The sequence below is a fragment of the Notamacropus eugenii genome, chromosome 1 (genome assembly GCF_028372415.1).
Source record: "Notamacropus eugenii isolate mMacEug1 chromosome 1, mMacEug1.pri_v2, whole genome shotgun sequence".
Taxonomy (NCBI): domain Eukaryota; kingdom Metazoa; phylum Chordata; class Mammalia; order Diprotodontia; family Macropodidae; genus Notamacropus; species Notamacropus eugenii.
This window is the reverse complement of record NC_092872.1, coordinates 9,056,415-9,070,917: the sequence shown is the minus strand read 5'-3', so window position 1 is coordinate 9,070,917 and position 14,503 is coordinate 9,056,415. Positions and strand designations below refer to the sequence as shown.

Sequence of the window (14,503 nt, the reverse complement as noted above, 5' to 3'; positions counted from 1 at the left end):
AGGTACAGAAATAACAGAGTAACATCAACTGACAATGTTGGGGGGATATCAAATACAAAGCAAAATTCCTACTCTCAAGGAACTTACAATCAATCTGGTACTTTAAATCCAAAACATACAAATGATGAAAATAAAGAAACAGCAAAGAGAACACAGATCCATTTCATTATCCCACAACAGCTTAGCTATGTAAAAGGCTTGAAGGGAAGCCAAAGTCAATTTATTCCAGCGGAGTTCAGAGACTAAACGTCCTGTACTCATTTATTAGGCTGATGGTAATTTGCCTTCTTGAGGTTAGATTTCTCAGGACTGATTTCCTTCTTAATTGTCAGATTTATTGGAGAGTTTTGAAAGGAAACTTTACATATGGAACACTTATTTTTATCTTCACTTACCATTACAGGTGTTTTGCGGACCCTCTTTGTTCAAACACCCCTGAACATCAGTGCCCCCTGAGTCTTCTTGTCCCAGCTGAGAGATCGCAGCAGGTTTCAATAATGGACATCCTGCTCAAGGCCAAAAGACAAACAAGACCTTACTGGATGCTTGTAGGCTCTAGAGCTGAAAGGGACCTTACAGATCACTTAGTCCCAACTCCTCATTCTAAAACTGAGGAAGCTGCATTGTAGAGAGACTAAATGATTTACTCAAGGTCACACGGGAAGAGCCAGGATTTGAACTCGAGTGTTTTAACTTCAAGTCCAGTGTTCTGATTTAATACTCTCAACTACAGTATAAGGAAGAGTGGAATTTAGTAAAGAAATATAAATTATAGGAAGATGAGGTGATTCACCTATAGGCAAGCATGCTAGGTAATGAAAATTGACTAGAGATGTTAACAGGATAAGGGAAGTAAAGGTTTAAGATTGGAAAACAAAAAGTAGAATAGTATGGAACACAGCGACCCCATTACTCCAAATTATACAGGTTAAAGAATCACCTACTTTGTTAACACAAAGGCATAGACAAAGCAGAGGAGGAAATGCAAACTCTTTGTGCCTTCACCTTTATGACAGGTGCTTTCTCTGTCTAGTGGTCCCTGTGGATTCAGAACCCAGGGCTCTCCTCCTTGCTCTAGCTGGGAGATTAGAGCAGGTTTAGGAAACACAAAAGCTGTTGAAGAGAAGAAAAAGGGACAAGATGGTGAATGACATCATACAGAGTTATCTCTTCGGGGGAAGATGGGAAAGGAGGGAAATACATAGGGAGGCCACAAGGAAGCTTAGAGGACCCAGGAAAATGAGCTCAGCTCTTAATATTGTGGAACAGGTTGTGACACCAAGATTTTGCTCATGGAGAATATTTAGGTTTTTGGCGTCTCCCAAAGACAGATAGCTCTCATGCTGGGAGAATGTGCATCAGGGTCCAGTAGAGAATTTTAGATACAAAGGAAAGAGGTCAGAATCTCTTCCTGGGAATCTGGGAAAGCTGAAGATTTTGACTGGTATTGGGATACTGCTCATATGAAATCATCTTTGAACAGATCACAGGGAAAATTCACTAGAGAAGAAGCAAAAAAGTCTCAGTTCAGAGCCTGACACCTTGTCCAGAAAATAACTGAAGTTAGAGGATATGACCCCTCATCATTCTTGAGACTCTAGTTAACCTGAATATTAACAAAGACCTTAAAACCTCGAAGTAGAAAGCCAAGAAAATCTAAAGGGCAAACGACGTACCTAGGCAAAAGAGAGTCCTTACCCAGGGAGATCAGATTTCCATAATTCTCCAGCATCACGTCTCTGTATAGGGCCCTCTGAGATGGGACCAGGCTTTTCCATTCCTTCTGTGTAAAGTGCACAGCCACATCCTCAAACGTTATCAATTCCTGCAACAAGATGACCCTGTTGTTTCCGAGACAATCCTAACAGTTCCTGCAAGGGGGCGGGGGTGGGGAGAGTTAGCAGTGCATTCTCTTGGGAGAGATGACGTGCTGCTCTATATATAACTCTTAGTGACTGTGGGAGATGAATGTGGAGCAGGGGAAGGAAAAACAGAAAGAAATGACAGCTGCTCATGGAAGAAATTTTCCCACTCAAATAGGTAATTTTTAATTTATCACCAGAGGACTTTCCACAGGCGTGCAAATTTCTCACAGACATTTAGGGATTCAGAGTTGGGATTGGGCTATGTACATAAGTGAATTTGGGTGCAATCCATTCACCTGTTCTTTATATTTTTTTATTCTGTTTACCAGATCTACTTCCCATGTTCAATATGCTACCACTTCTTTCCATAATGCTTTCATTCCTTTCTCCAAATTTACCATTCTGGGAACAATCCTTTTGGCCCTGCTACCTCCACCCAAAGCTCATTTTCATATGGTCCAGACCTAACCCCTTTTGACTCTGCCCATCAGAATCCTGGGTAAAGTCCTTTGTGGGTAGAGTCCTTTAGATATATCATATACCACCATTACACTACTTTTCATATTGTCCCTTCCTGTTGGACATAAAATTTCTACACCCTCCCTGAGTCTAAAAGAGAGAGGGGCTGGCCTTTCCATCAATCCTCAATGCTACTGATAGTCTGTAAAACTACCAATCTATTTAATGTCTATGCTATCTACATCTCTCATTTCCTTTAAATCATCACTGGTATTGTTTACTACTTCCCAGGATCCACCTTCACCCCAAGTGGAAAAACCATTCCTCCTCTTGAGCATTATTCTCAATGTCTCTTTCTTTCATCGATAATCTGTCCCTTCCTTTAGGTTCCTTCCTATTTGACTTCAAACATTAACAGGAGCCAGCATAATATAGTAGAAATAACACTGGAATTGGAGTCAGATGACCTGGATTTGAATTCCAGCTCTTCTCCTTACTAGCTAGACCACAGACAAATCACTTCAATTCAACCCTAGAAAGGATCATCACTTCTTTCCCTTCCACTTTTTTAACCCCCTACAAATATGGCTTCCCCTTTACTGAAATTTCTTTGTCAGAAGGGAACCAATGAGGTTATTCAGCCAAATCCAAAATATCTAGTCTTCAGAAGTTGATATGGTTGGTTAAAACTATTTTTAAAACTCCCATGACACCTTGCTCAAAAACTGTCAGTAGATTCCCACTGCCTACCAAATAAAAGGCAACCTCAGCCTGCCATTTATGGCCTCTACTATGTGGCTCCAACCGACTTTTCCAGCCATATCACACTCTATATTCTAGCTCTTGACTGTTTCCTTGACTCAGTTTGCTCTCTGTCTTTGCACAAACCCTCTCCCATGCTTGGAACTTACAGTTACCCTAAACAGCTTTCTTACTTTAGTCCCTTCTCTCTTTAATCAATATTTCTGTTCCTGTCTACTGTCTGTTCATGTTCCTCTCCTCAAAACCTTCAATAGCTTCCTATGGCCTTCAAAATCCAGTTCAAACTCTTTAGCCTAGCATTCAAGGCTTTCCATAACCAAATGCCTTCCTACCTGGCCCTAACTGGCCATCTCTCATAACATTTCTTTCTACATACACTGCAGCCTGTAAGGGCAATCAAATCAGGATATTTTGCTGTTTTTGTTTTAGTATAATCAAGATGTATAATGTCTCCATTTGAATGTGATTAAAGATCTTTCCTACCCATTGATGGGCCTACACTTTGTGGGAATCTTGTTTTGGGGAGTTGTTTTGTAGGGGGGGGTCCCAAGAAACTTTTGTTTTTTTCTATTGAGCTACTACGTCAGAGGGTTATGCCCTCTGACTCTAAACAGTGTATAAATACTCTGAGGGTGAGGTTTTACTTTGGGGCTTCCTGAATGGAAATGTTTGTTTGCCAGAGGAGGACTCTGAGAAGTCACTAAGGAGTCCCCCGGCTTTAAGAACCCAGATGTCATGCTTCCCTTTCTGGTAACTATGGTCAGACAGTTGGACTGTCTGTTGAATTATGGTCAGGCAGAGGAAGCCATGTCTGTTGTCTTTTTGATTTCTCTGTATTTTCTTTGAAGTTCAGGGTGCTGATTCCCCTGAACTAGGTGAATGATATATGTGTTTGGTTAAAGGAATGATACATATGCTTGATTAAAATGATTGTTAATCCCTCAAAAGTTGCCTTTCCTTTTATGAGGTAGCAGGTTCCCCTGTGTATGTTGGCATGTTTACTGTTACACAACTCAACTAGAATACTCACTGACCTTTGTTTGTGTCCTATGTTGTTCCATCATTTTTTATTCTTTCCTACCTCTAGAATGTCTTTACCCTCTTCTCCACCTTTACCTGTTGAAATACTACCCATTTTTCAAGACCATAAAGTGGTCTTGAGTGAGGCAAAGGGCAGGGATGCTGGGCATCCATATAAGCAGTGATTAAAGGTGACTATCCATGGATAGAAGCAGTGATTGAAAGGAGGGATGTTCCAGTGATCTCAGTAGGAGACTGACTTTCTTACATGGGGCAGCAATTCATTTATGAAGGAACTGTGAGTACGGATGAGAACAAATGATGAACTTCTTCTATTTAGAAATACTGGTTTATCCTTAGTTTAATTTTATTAATAATGTCTTCTTTTTAAAATTTTTTTGTCCATTTTCTTTTTAATTTATGGAATAAGACAAGAATTTCCATCACATAGTATAATAAAAAAGATGACTGTACATGAAACTACAAATCTATTATGTACAACTTTTTAACTATATAATAAAGTTATCATGTAAATTTTTTCCCCTTTGTTTGCCTGCTCCCGGAATGGTAGATTTGGAGAAAGGAATGACAGCAATCTGGGAAGGAATTCTCTAATATATGTTTGCTCTGTGTATAAAGCTATCAGAGATAACAGATGAAAAAGTCCACTAGTTTTAGATTCAGAAAGTCTGAATCAAGGCTGCTCTGCTAGAAATTAGTTGTGTGGATTTGACAAATCATTATCTCTGGAAACCTGAGTTAACTCACCTATAAAATGAAGATGATAATCCCTTACTTACCCAGCCTTTGGGCTATTGTCTTTGATTCTTCTACTTATCTGCCTACTCTTCAGTCTTCTTTACTGAATCATCCTCCATATGATGCCCTCAAACTATGGGCACACCCCAAGACTCCTTCCTCGGCCCTCTCTTTTCTCTCATTGTGCTCTCTCAGGTCATAACTTCATCAGGTCCTATAGGTTTAATTATTGCATCTATATAGATGACTTGAAGATGTGTGTGTGTGTGTGTGTGTGTGTGTGTGTGTATACACGCACACATATATATGTATATTTCAGTTTAGTTTCTCCTTATGGCTCCAGCTGTGTACCTCCAGTTCCTACTGGTCATTGGAACTGGATGTCCCTAAGGCATCTCAAATTTAACCTATCACACTTCCAAACTTCTTTGAAGGTCATCAACACCTTTTAGTCCCTCAGGTTTATAACCCAGGTGTGATACTCAACACTTCACTCTCTCTAACCCCATGTAGCCTTTTAGCTACCAAGTTTGGTTGATTCTGCCTTCATGACACCTCTCCCATTCACCTCTTTCTCTAGACTCACAAAACTATCAGTGCAGTTCAGGCCATTATCACCTCTCACCTGGCCTACTTCAGTGGCCTCCTAATTGGTCTTCCTGCCTCAAGTCTCTATCCCATCCAGTCTACTCTCCACATAGCTGCCAGAGAGCTAAAGCACAGGTCTGACCATGTCACTCCCTTATTCAAACTTCAATGGCTCCCTATTGCTTCTCAGTTCAAACAAAACTCCTGCCTGGCTGTCAAAGCCCTTCACAACTTGGTTACAACCACATCACTCCCTTCCCATACTCTACAGTCCAGCCAAGCTGGTTCTCTTGCTGTTGCTCACACACGTTATACTCCATCTCTGGAATCCATGCTTTTGCACTGGCTTTCCCTAGGTTTAAAATGCACTGCGATCACCAAATCTCTGCTTAGAAAGTCTTGTTTCTTTCAAAACTCTGCCCAAGTATCACCTTCTACATGAAGCCTTTCCTAACCTATTTCCTACTTGGCTACTAATACCTTCCACATGTAAATTTACCTGGTACTGTATGTACTAATTTGGGCATCTCCCTCAACAGAACATAAGCTCCTTGAGATGAGGGAGTGTTTCATCTTAGTCTTTGTCCTCTCAGAGCCTGGCACAATGCCTCGCATATTGTAGGCACTTAATAAATAAGAACTGATTAACTGCTGTAAAGACTCAAATGAGATTTTATAGCACTTTATACACAATATTACTACTAGTGATAATGTGTATTAAAGGCTGCTCAGACCTGTATTTACCGAACACCTCAATTCCTCAAATCTGGGAGGTAAAGTCTAGTTTGGAATTATTTAAGAATTCTAATAGTGTTAAAAGAAAAAAGTAATAGTGAATACCATTTATGGCAATGACTCCATTTTTAAAAAGTCTTAAGATACTCCTGAATGTTACAATCACAATTCCCTGGCTGCATCCTGGAAGCATCAGGACCATTCTGCTGTGTGAGCCAGTTGGTACAGGTCAGGCTTTTCAGTCATGTCATCATTTGCTCAATAAATACTCGGACACCTTGTATTAGCCAGGTGATATACTTATATTCTGATATACTTAATCAACAGCAGAGCTACTCCCTTTAAATCAGCAGGTTACACTCAGGCATGAAGATGAATGTCCCAATTCAGACAATCTATGTATGTCTCATATTCAGGTCATGCTTCATTCCAATCCATTAGCTATAGGATATAATCTTTACTTTCACTTTCCAGCGACAATGTGTCTTCTAATTGGGCCTATGCTGTCTGGCACACACACCTCTCAGCTTTCTTATCTGTATCCTCCAAGAGTAAGCTTGCAGATGCCTAGCGAAACAGTTCCAATTCAGGCACAGGACTTATCAGTAAGTATGTTCATGGACCGTGCATCAGTTTATCTGAGACCTGGTCTATTTAAAGAAGGACAAAGGTAAATTACAGCTTACCTGGGGTTCAGCTGGCAGATTTATAGCAGCCATGCCCTCTTGTGTTAACCCCCCTCTCAGGGAAGTGCAAGAAGAACCTCAGGATCTGATGGAGGAGAGGAGAAAGAACCATGAATAAAAACATTTCTACAATACAGCTTATACACATTGTAATCTATACCCTACCTATGTATACCCACTTCTCTGAAACTAGTATGTAAAATTTATTTATTGTGTCTAGTCTCTCCTTATGCATCCAGCTGTATACCTCCAGCTCCTCCAGGTCATTTGGAACTGAATGTCCCTAAAGCATCTCAAATTGAACCCACCACACTTCCAAACTTCTTTGAAAGTCATCACCATCTTTTAGTCCCCTGGGTTTATAACCCTGGTGTGATCCTCAACTCCTCAGTCTCTCTAACCCCACAATGAGATAGCTGGTAGATATGGGAATGGCACAGCAAACAGAGAAAACCCAAATCACTTGACCTAAGATTCAAGGACCTCCACACCCACTTGTCTGGCTTTCACTCATATGACTCCCCTTTATGTAATGACAAAAAATGAAGCAGAAACAGTTTCTACCCTCAAGGAACTTGTATTCTACTGGAAGAAACCAAACTGACACAATATAAATACAATGTAATTCCCAAGAAGGAAGTAGCTAGGAATCATGTTGCAGGAAATCTGAGCTGGCCTTAGATTCTTGGAGGTAAAGATGAGGAGAAAGCCCTTCCCTCCCCAGGCATTCCAGACATAGGGAATGACCTATGCAAAGGAGATAGAATGATGGGTCCCCTTTGTAAAATGAGGGGAATAGACTTGGTGACCTTTTCAGTCAGTCATTCAGAACCAAGAAGAGATCCCAGAGAGAAGGGGATTTTTTGGGGGAGGAGAGATTTAGTGTCAAATACTGGTGAAAGGTCAAGGATGGGGAATGAGAATCAACTGACAAATTAATAATTATAAAATCATGGATTTGGAACAAGAAGGGTCCTTAGAAACGTATGTGGTTGTTGCTGTTCAGTCATGTCCAACTCTTCATGATCCCATTTGGGATTTTCTTGGCAAAGATATTGAAGGGGTTTGCCATTTTCTTCTCCAGCTTATTTTACTGATGAGGCAAACAGGGTTAAGTGACTCTCCCAGGGTCACACAGTTTGAGGCCAGATCTGAAGTCAGGAAGATGAGCTTCCTGATTCCAAGCCCAGCACTCTGTCCACTGTACCACCAAGCTGCCCCCAGAGCCATATAACAGGACTTAGTAAATGACTTAAGAGGTCATCCAGCCTGATCCCCTCATTTGACAAATGAGGCCCACAAGGTTATAAGGGATTTTCCCAAAATACTCTACAGCCAGGATTCAGTCTAACCAAGGTCTCGTGCCCCATGTTCATGAATTCTTTCCATTGCACAGAATTCGGATAAATCTACTTGGGAAACCAATTTAGTTAATCAACAATCAAGCACGCCCTCGAGGGTGGGCACCGCAGGATGCAAGCACGAACAACAAATTCTGCCCCACCCCCACCCCCGCTCCAAAGGGGTCTCCCGGGCACCCCGGGGCACAGCGGGCCGTCCTTAACCCGCGGCCCTGCTGCCCAACCAGCGCCGTCCCCAAGGCCTGACACCCACGCCCGGCGCCCCCCAGGGGCAGGCGCAGGAAGAAACCGAAGGAGGGCCGTCCCCCTCCCGGCCGCTCCCCCTCCCCCGCAACTAGGAACTGGGGGGGAGGGGACGAGCAGAGCCAAGGTTACCAGCTCTTCCCGGCATCCCCCGGGGCAGCCCCTCCCCTTCCCGGTCCCCTCCGGCTGGCAGGCCCCACGGGGATCGGGTCCTCCCCCGACCCGCGGTCGCCCCAGACCCACTCACCGAGGCCGAGCGTGAGTCTCGGAGGCAGAGAGCCGGACGCCGGGCGGCTCGGGGGGCGCGCCCCAGCTCCCTCAGACCCCTGGCTGCCCAGCAGCGAGGGACGACGATGGCGAGAACGGAAGTGCGTCAGCCGGCAGCCGTCGGCTCCCACGATTCCGGTCTCCCCGCTGGGCCTCTCGCAGGTGGCCCCAGCTCTGGGGTTCACCCTCGCGGGGAAAGGACGAGGAGGATTTTGGAAGGTCGGGAAGAAGCCGAGCTCTTCCTTCGGAGCCCGTGGAGGCCGAGAGAGGGTCCGCTCAGCAACATCTCCTGGGCGGGGATTGGAAGATTGGCGTTGGAGAGGGGAGAGTCGTCCCATTGGGTGGGATGATCGGGGGCGGGGCTAACTCGGCCAATGACTAGCCGCGTTTGTAGAAAGGGCGGAAATGACAGGAAACATACGTGTTCCACGTGGTTCCGCCCTCAGTTTCGTTCCTCTTGAGGCTTTCTTTGACAGGGTGGAAACTGTTGCAACTGGAAAGAATCTTGGAGATCATCTAGTTCACTGCTTGTATTACGTCCTTTCACCTTTCAGTGTTACAGCCAAATAAGACGGTTTTCAGCCCCTTTGTAGGTTTTTTTGTCTCAATGCAAACTGTTTCCTATTCTGGAATATTGTCCCTTGTGTTCAGCAATTCAACAAGCATTTATTAAGCACCTGCAGTGTACAACGTGCCACTCTCTCCACCCTGGTGGAGGCACTTTCATTACCTCACACCTGCACAATTGAAATAGTCTGCTGTTTCTGCAGGTCTGCCTCTTGCAAGTCTTTCTGCAATTCAGTCCATCCTCCACAGCTGTCAGAGTGGTCTTCCTAGAATACATGTCTGATCATGTCGCACACACACCCTCCCCACTCAATAAACTCCAGTGGCTCCCTGGTAGCTCCAAGATCAAATATAAAATACTCCTTTATAACTTTGCCCTTTCCTACCTTTCCAGTCTTATACCTTATATTCTCTCCCTTCTCCCTACCTCCTAATATACTTTACAGGCCAGTGACACTGGTCTCCTTGCTCTTTCTCAAACAAGACACCCTATTTTCTGACTTTAGATACTCATATTGATTGTACTCCATGCCTGGAATGCTTTCATTCCTCATCTTACCTCCTGATTTCCTTCAAGTCCCAATTAAAATCCCATTTTCTTTTTTTTTCCTTTTTTCTTTTTATATAATTATGTATAGTTTTCCACATTCATCTCCACAAATTTTTTGAGTTCCAAACTTTCTCCCCATCTCTCCCCTCCCCCCACCCCAAGACACCATGCATTCTGATTACCCCTTCCCCAAATCTGCCCTCCCTTCTATCACACCCCTCCCTTCCCTTATCCCCATCTTCTCTCTTTTCTTGTAGGGTGAGTGGGATAGGTTTAGTGAAGACTTCTCAGATTGTAATTCTTCTCCCAGGGGTGAGGTAAGACTGAGAGGCTCAAGGTTTCTATATTTTTAGAACAGAATAATTCCATATAAGGATATAAAACTGTGTAGTACATTAGGGTCTCAATGATTGGAGAAAGTTTACCTAATTCTTCAATGTCTTCATTTCAAAAGGGATTGGTTAGATTTCGTGTCTAGAATGTAAGATCATATTCTCAGCTAATGAGATAATGGTCAGTGGGGGGGGGGAGGGGACTTGCGTTAGGGTCTATATAGATCACTGCCTTTTCTTTGTCTTTGTCTTTCCTACTCCAGGTGAATAGGATTGTCCCGATTCTTGAGAATCTAGTAAATAAACTTTCTGTCATCACTTTGAGAGGCCTCTGAGTAACTGATTTAAGTAGGGACCTGAGCCATCCCACACAAGGGCAAGATAGATTCCTATACCCCATTACCTGTATTTCTTATTTCCCGGTTGCATGCAAAAACAGTTCTCAACATTCGTTCCTAAAACTTTGAGTTCCAACTTCTCTCCCTTCTTCCCTCCCCACCCATCCCCACTGAGAAGGTAAGCCACTTAATGTAGGCTATACATGTGTAGTTATGCAAAAGACTTTAATAATAGTCATGTTGTGATAGACTAAATGGGGGGCAGGAGAGGATGGAGGGAACTATATTTCCCTCCATCCTCTCCTGCCCCCCATTTTTTCTATTCTCTCTTTTGACCTTGTCCCTCCCCAAAAGTGTTTACTTCTACTTAACCCCTCCTCCCATTTGTCCTCCCTTCTATCATCCCTCTACACCCCGTTTATCCCCTTCTCCCCTACTTTCCTGTAGTGTAAGATAGATTTTCATACCAAATTGATGGTGCATGTTATTCCCTCCTTGAGCTAAATGTGATGAGAGCAAACTTCACTTTTTCCCTCTAACCTCCCCTCTTTTCTCTGCCATTGAAAAAGTTTTTTCTTGGTCTTTTACGGGAGATAATTTTTCCATTTATCCCTTTCTCCTCCCAACATATTCCTCTCTCACCCCTTAATTTTACTTTTTAAGATATCATCCCTTCCTATTCAACTCACCCTCTGCCCTCTGAATATATGTATATAATCCCTTCAACTATCCAAATACTGAAAAAAGTCTCAAGAGTTACAACTATTATCTTTCCATGTTGTTGAGGGCCAAGGTGGAGTACAGGTAAAGTCCAGGTCAGAGTTTCTCTGAAGCCTGTTCTACAGTCTGTGTTAACAAACATCTGTTATGGCTCTCCATGACCTCTTGCTTTATTGTATCCATGGGAACACAGAGAACATACAGAGTACAAGGACTTTGAGTGAAGAGACAGAAGTTCCTGAAGATAACTACCCTGGGAAACAGGGACTAGATTATACTAGGAAATATAAGAAGTAAACTAAAAATGTTCTCATGGGAATAACCTTGCTTGCTTGCTTGCCTGTAAAAATCTATATAACCCCCTGCCCTCAGTTTAATAAACTGGAATTGTTCTTCACGCTCCTCGCCTGACCCATTGTCTTTCTTTTCATCACTGCTTCACTGAACCACAAAGGGGTGCTGGCCGCCCTCTGCACCATGTGGGAATGTAAGCAGTTCAACTTTATTAAATCCCTTATGATTTCTCTTTCCTGTTTACCTTTCATGCTTCTCTTGATTCTTGTGTTTGAAAGTCAGATTTTCTATTCAGTTCTGGTCTTTTCATCAAGAATGCTTGAAAGTCCTCTATATGATTGAATGACCATTTTTTCCCTTGAAGTATTATACTCAGTTTTGCTGGGTAGGTAATTGTTGGTTTTAATCGCAGTTCCTTTGACTTCTGGAATATCATATTCCAAGCCCTTCAATCCCTTAATGTAGAAACTGCTAGATTTTGTGTTATCCTGAATGTATTGCTACAATACTCAAATTATTTCTTTCTAGCTGTTTGCAAAATTTTCTCCTCGACCTGGGAACTCTGGAATTTGGCTACAATATTCCTAGGAGTTTTTCTTTTTGGATGTCTTTCAGAAGGTGATTGGTGGATTCTTTCAATATTTATTTTACCCTCTGGTTCTAGAATATCAGGGCAGTTTTCTTTGATAGTTTCCTGAAAGATGATGTCTTTGGTCTTTTTTTGATCATGGCTTTCAGGTAGTCCCATAATTTTTAAATTGTCTCTCCTGGATCTATTTTCCAGGTCAGTTTTTCTAATGAGATATTTCACATTGTTTTCAATTTTTTTCATTCTTTTGTAATGTCTTGGTTTCTTGTAAAGTCATTAGCTTCCATCTGCTCCATTCTAATTTTTAAAGAACCATTTTCTTCAGTGAGCTTTTGAACTTCCGTTTCCATTTGTCCAATTCTGCTTTTTAAAGCAATCTTTTCTTCACTGGCTTTTTGGATCTCTTTTGCCAATTGGATTAGTCTATTTTTAAAGGTGTTATTTTCTTCAGCATTTTTTGGGTATCCTTTAGCAAGCTGTTGATTTGCTTTTCATGATTTTCTTGTATCACTCCCATTTCTCTTCCCAATTTTTCCTCCACCTCTCTTGATTTTCAAAATCTTTTTTGAGCTCTTCCATGGCCTGAGACCTTTGCATATTTATTTGGGAGGTTTTGGTGTAGAAGCCTTGACTTTTATGTCTTCCTCTGATAGTATACATTGTTCTTCTTCATCCAAAAGGATAGAAGAAAATACCTGTTCACCAAGAAAGTAATAGTCTTATTTTTTCCCTTTTTTGGGCATTTTCTCAGCCTGTTACTTGACTTTTGAGTCCTTTGTCAGGTGGAAAGTATACTCTAGGGACCTGTAAATTCTCAGTTCCTCCAAGGTGGCACAATCCAGGAAGAGGACTTTACTCCTTTCCTGGCCTGTGCTCTATTCTGGGAGCAAACACAAGCCCTCTTTTCTGCCCAGGATCTGTGAGTAGGATTCCCTCTTTAGAGCCTTCACCAGCTCCACCAGGCCAAAGTTCCTCACCCCAGGGCTGCCACTCGGGGCAGAGATCCAGATCAGCTGTGAGATTCCCCCACGGGCGTTAGGCTGAGAGCTCCTAAAATGGACGCTGTGCCCAGGTAACCACTGCTGCCCTGAGACCACCGAGGCCAGGCTGCATTCCCTTCCCACTCAGGTGAAAGAGTTGTATTATTGACCTTTGAAGCTGCTTTTGGCATTTGTGGGTTGAGTAATCCAAAGCTGCTGCCCCTGAAATCTGCTCTAGCCCTAAGGCTGGGCTGTGCTTTGCTCTGAGCAGTGCAATAGACATTTCCTGTCAGTCTTCCAGGCTGTCTTGGGCTGAAAGTCTCTTTCACTCTGTCATTTTGTGACTCCTGCTGCTCTAGAATTTGTTTAAGGTCATTTTTTACAGGTATTTTATGGCCTATGGGGGAGAGCTAGAGTAGGTGCACCCCCCAAAATCCCATTTTCTACAAAATATTTCCTCCCACCTTATAAAGTATGTTGAACAAGGTTTAATATTCTTATTTTATAGATGGGAAAACTGATACCCAGAAAGGTTAAATGACTCATCTGGGAAACTGGACTTGAACTGAAGAAAACCTTTGAGTGGCACCTCATTGTAGACTTTAAAGGATTATAGAAATTTGATCAGTTGGTATTATTATTTTTTGTTACTTCTGAACATTGCATATCTGTCATTAGCCTGAAAGCCTCATAAAGCAAGAGACTGTACCAGTTTTCATTTTTATATTCCAAGTGCTGAGCACAGAGCTTTGAACACATACAGATAAACTTTGATGTATTAATGATCTCGCTGACATGTACTCCACCTTTGCAGGACAAATCCCTGCCCCCTCTTCCCCACCTTGTCATCCTATGTTTTCTTGCCCATGGCAGCACCTAAGTGCCCATGGTGACTCTAAGTAAAGAAAATATATGTGAAATGCTTTCCAAGTTTAAGACTTTTATATAAATGTCAGCTTTTATCATCATTACTGTTATCTCATTCTCACCTTTTTGGTGGGCTGCAGATAAGAAATGGACTGAAGACAAGTTGCCATGCTGCTACAATTCTTTTATATCAAATGATGTGTAGAATATTGGATAAAATGCCCGCTTTTTGTAATTACACAAGAATATTAGGATCTATGCTCATTGGTAGACTTCACAAAAGCATCTTTGGGGACAGCTTCAGTAGCTTCCAATATGACAGGTAGTACATGTTCTTCATCTAGTTCCTAGTTTTAATTTTTTCTTCTGGGTCCCTACATTCTGAAAGCATTTCATTCCATGGAGCTTAACAACTGAGTATTTCATTTCAGCATTTGTTAAAGTGTTATTCATAAATTTTCTATAGATCAATATTGTTGAGTGGTTGTCAGCAACAGTGTTCTCTCTAATGGTCTAAAGAT

General features: G+C 42.2%; 1 protein-coding gene across 1 annotated transcript in view; it reads right to left on the bottom strand.

The window, feature by feature from the left end:
* LOC140533178 (uncharacterized) overlaps window positions 1-14,503 on the bottom strand; it is a 59,629-nt gene that overhangs the window by 5,805 nt on the left and 39,321 nt on the right. The gene's annotated exons all lie outside the window — the stretch shown is intronic.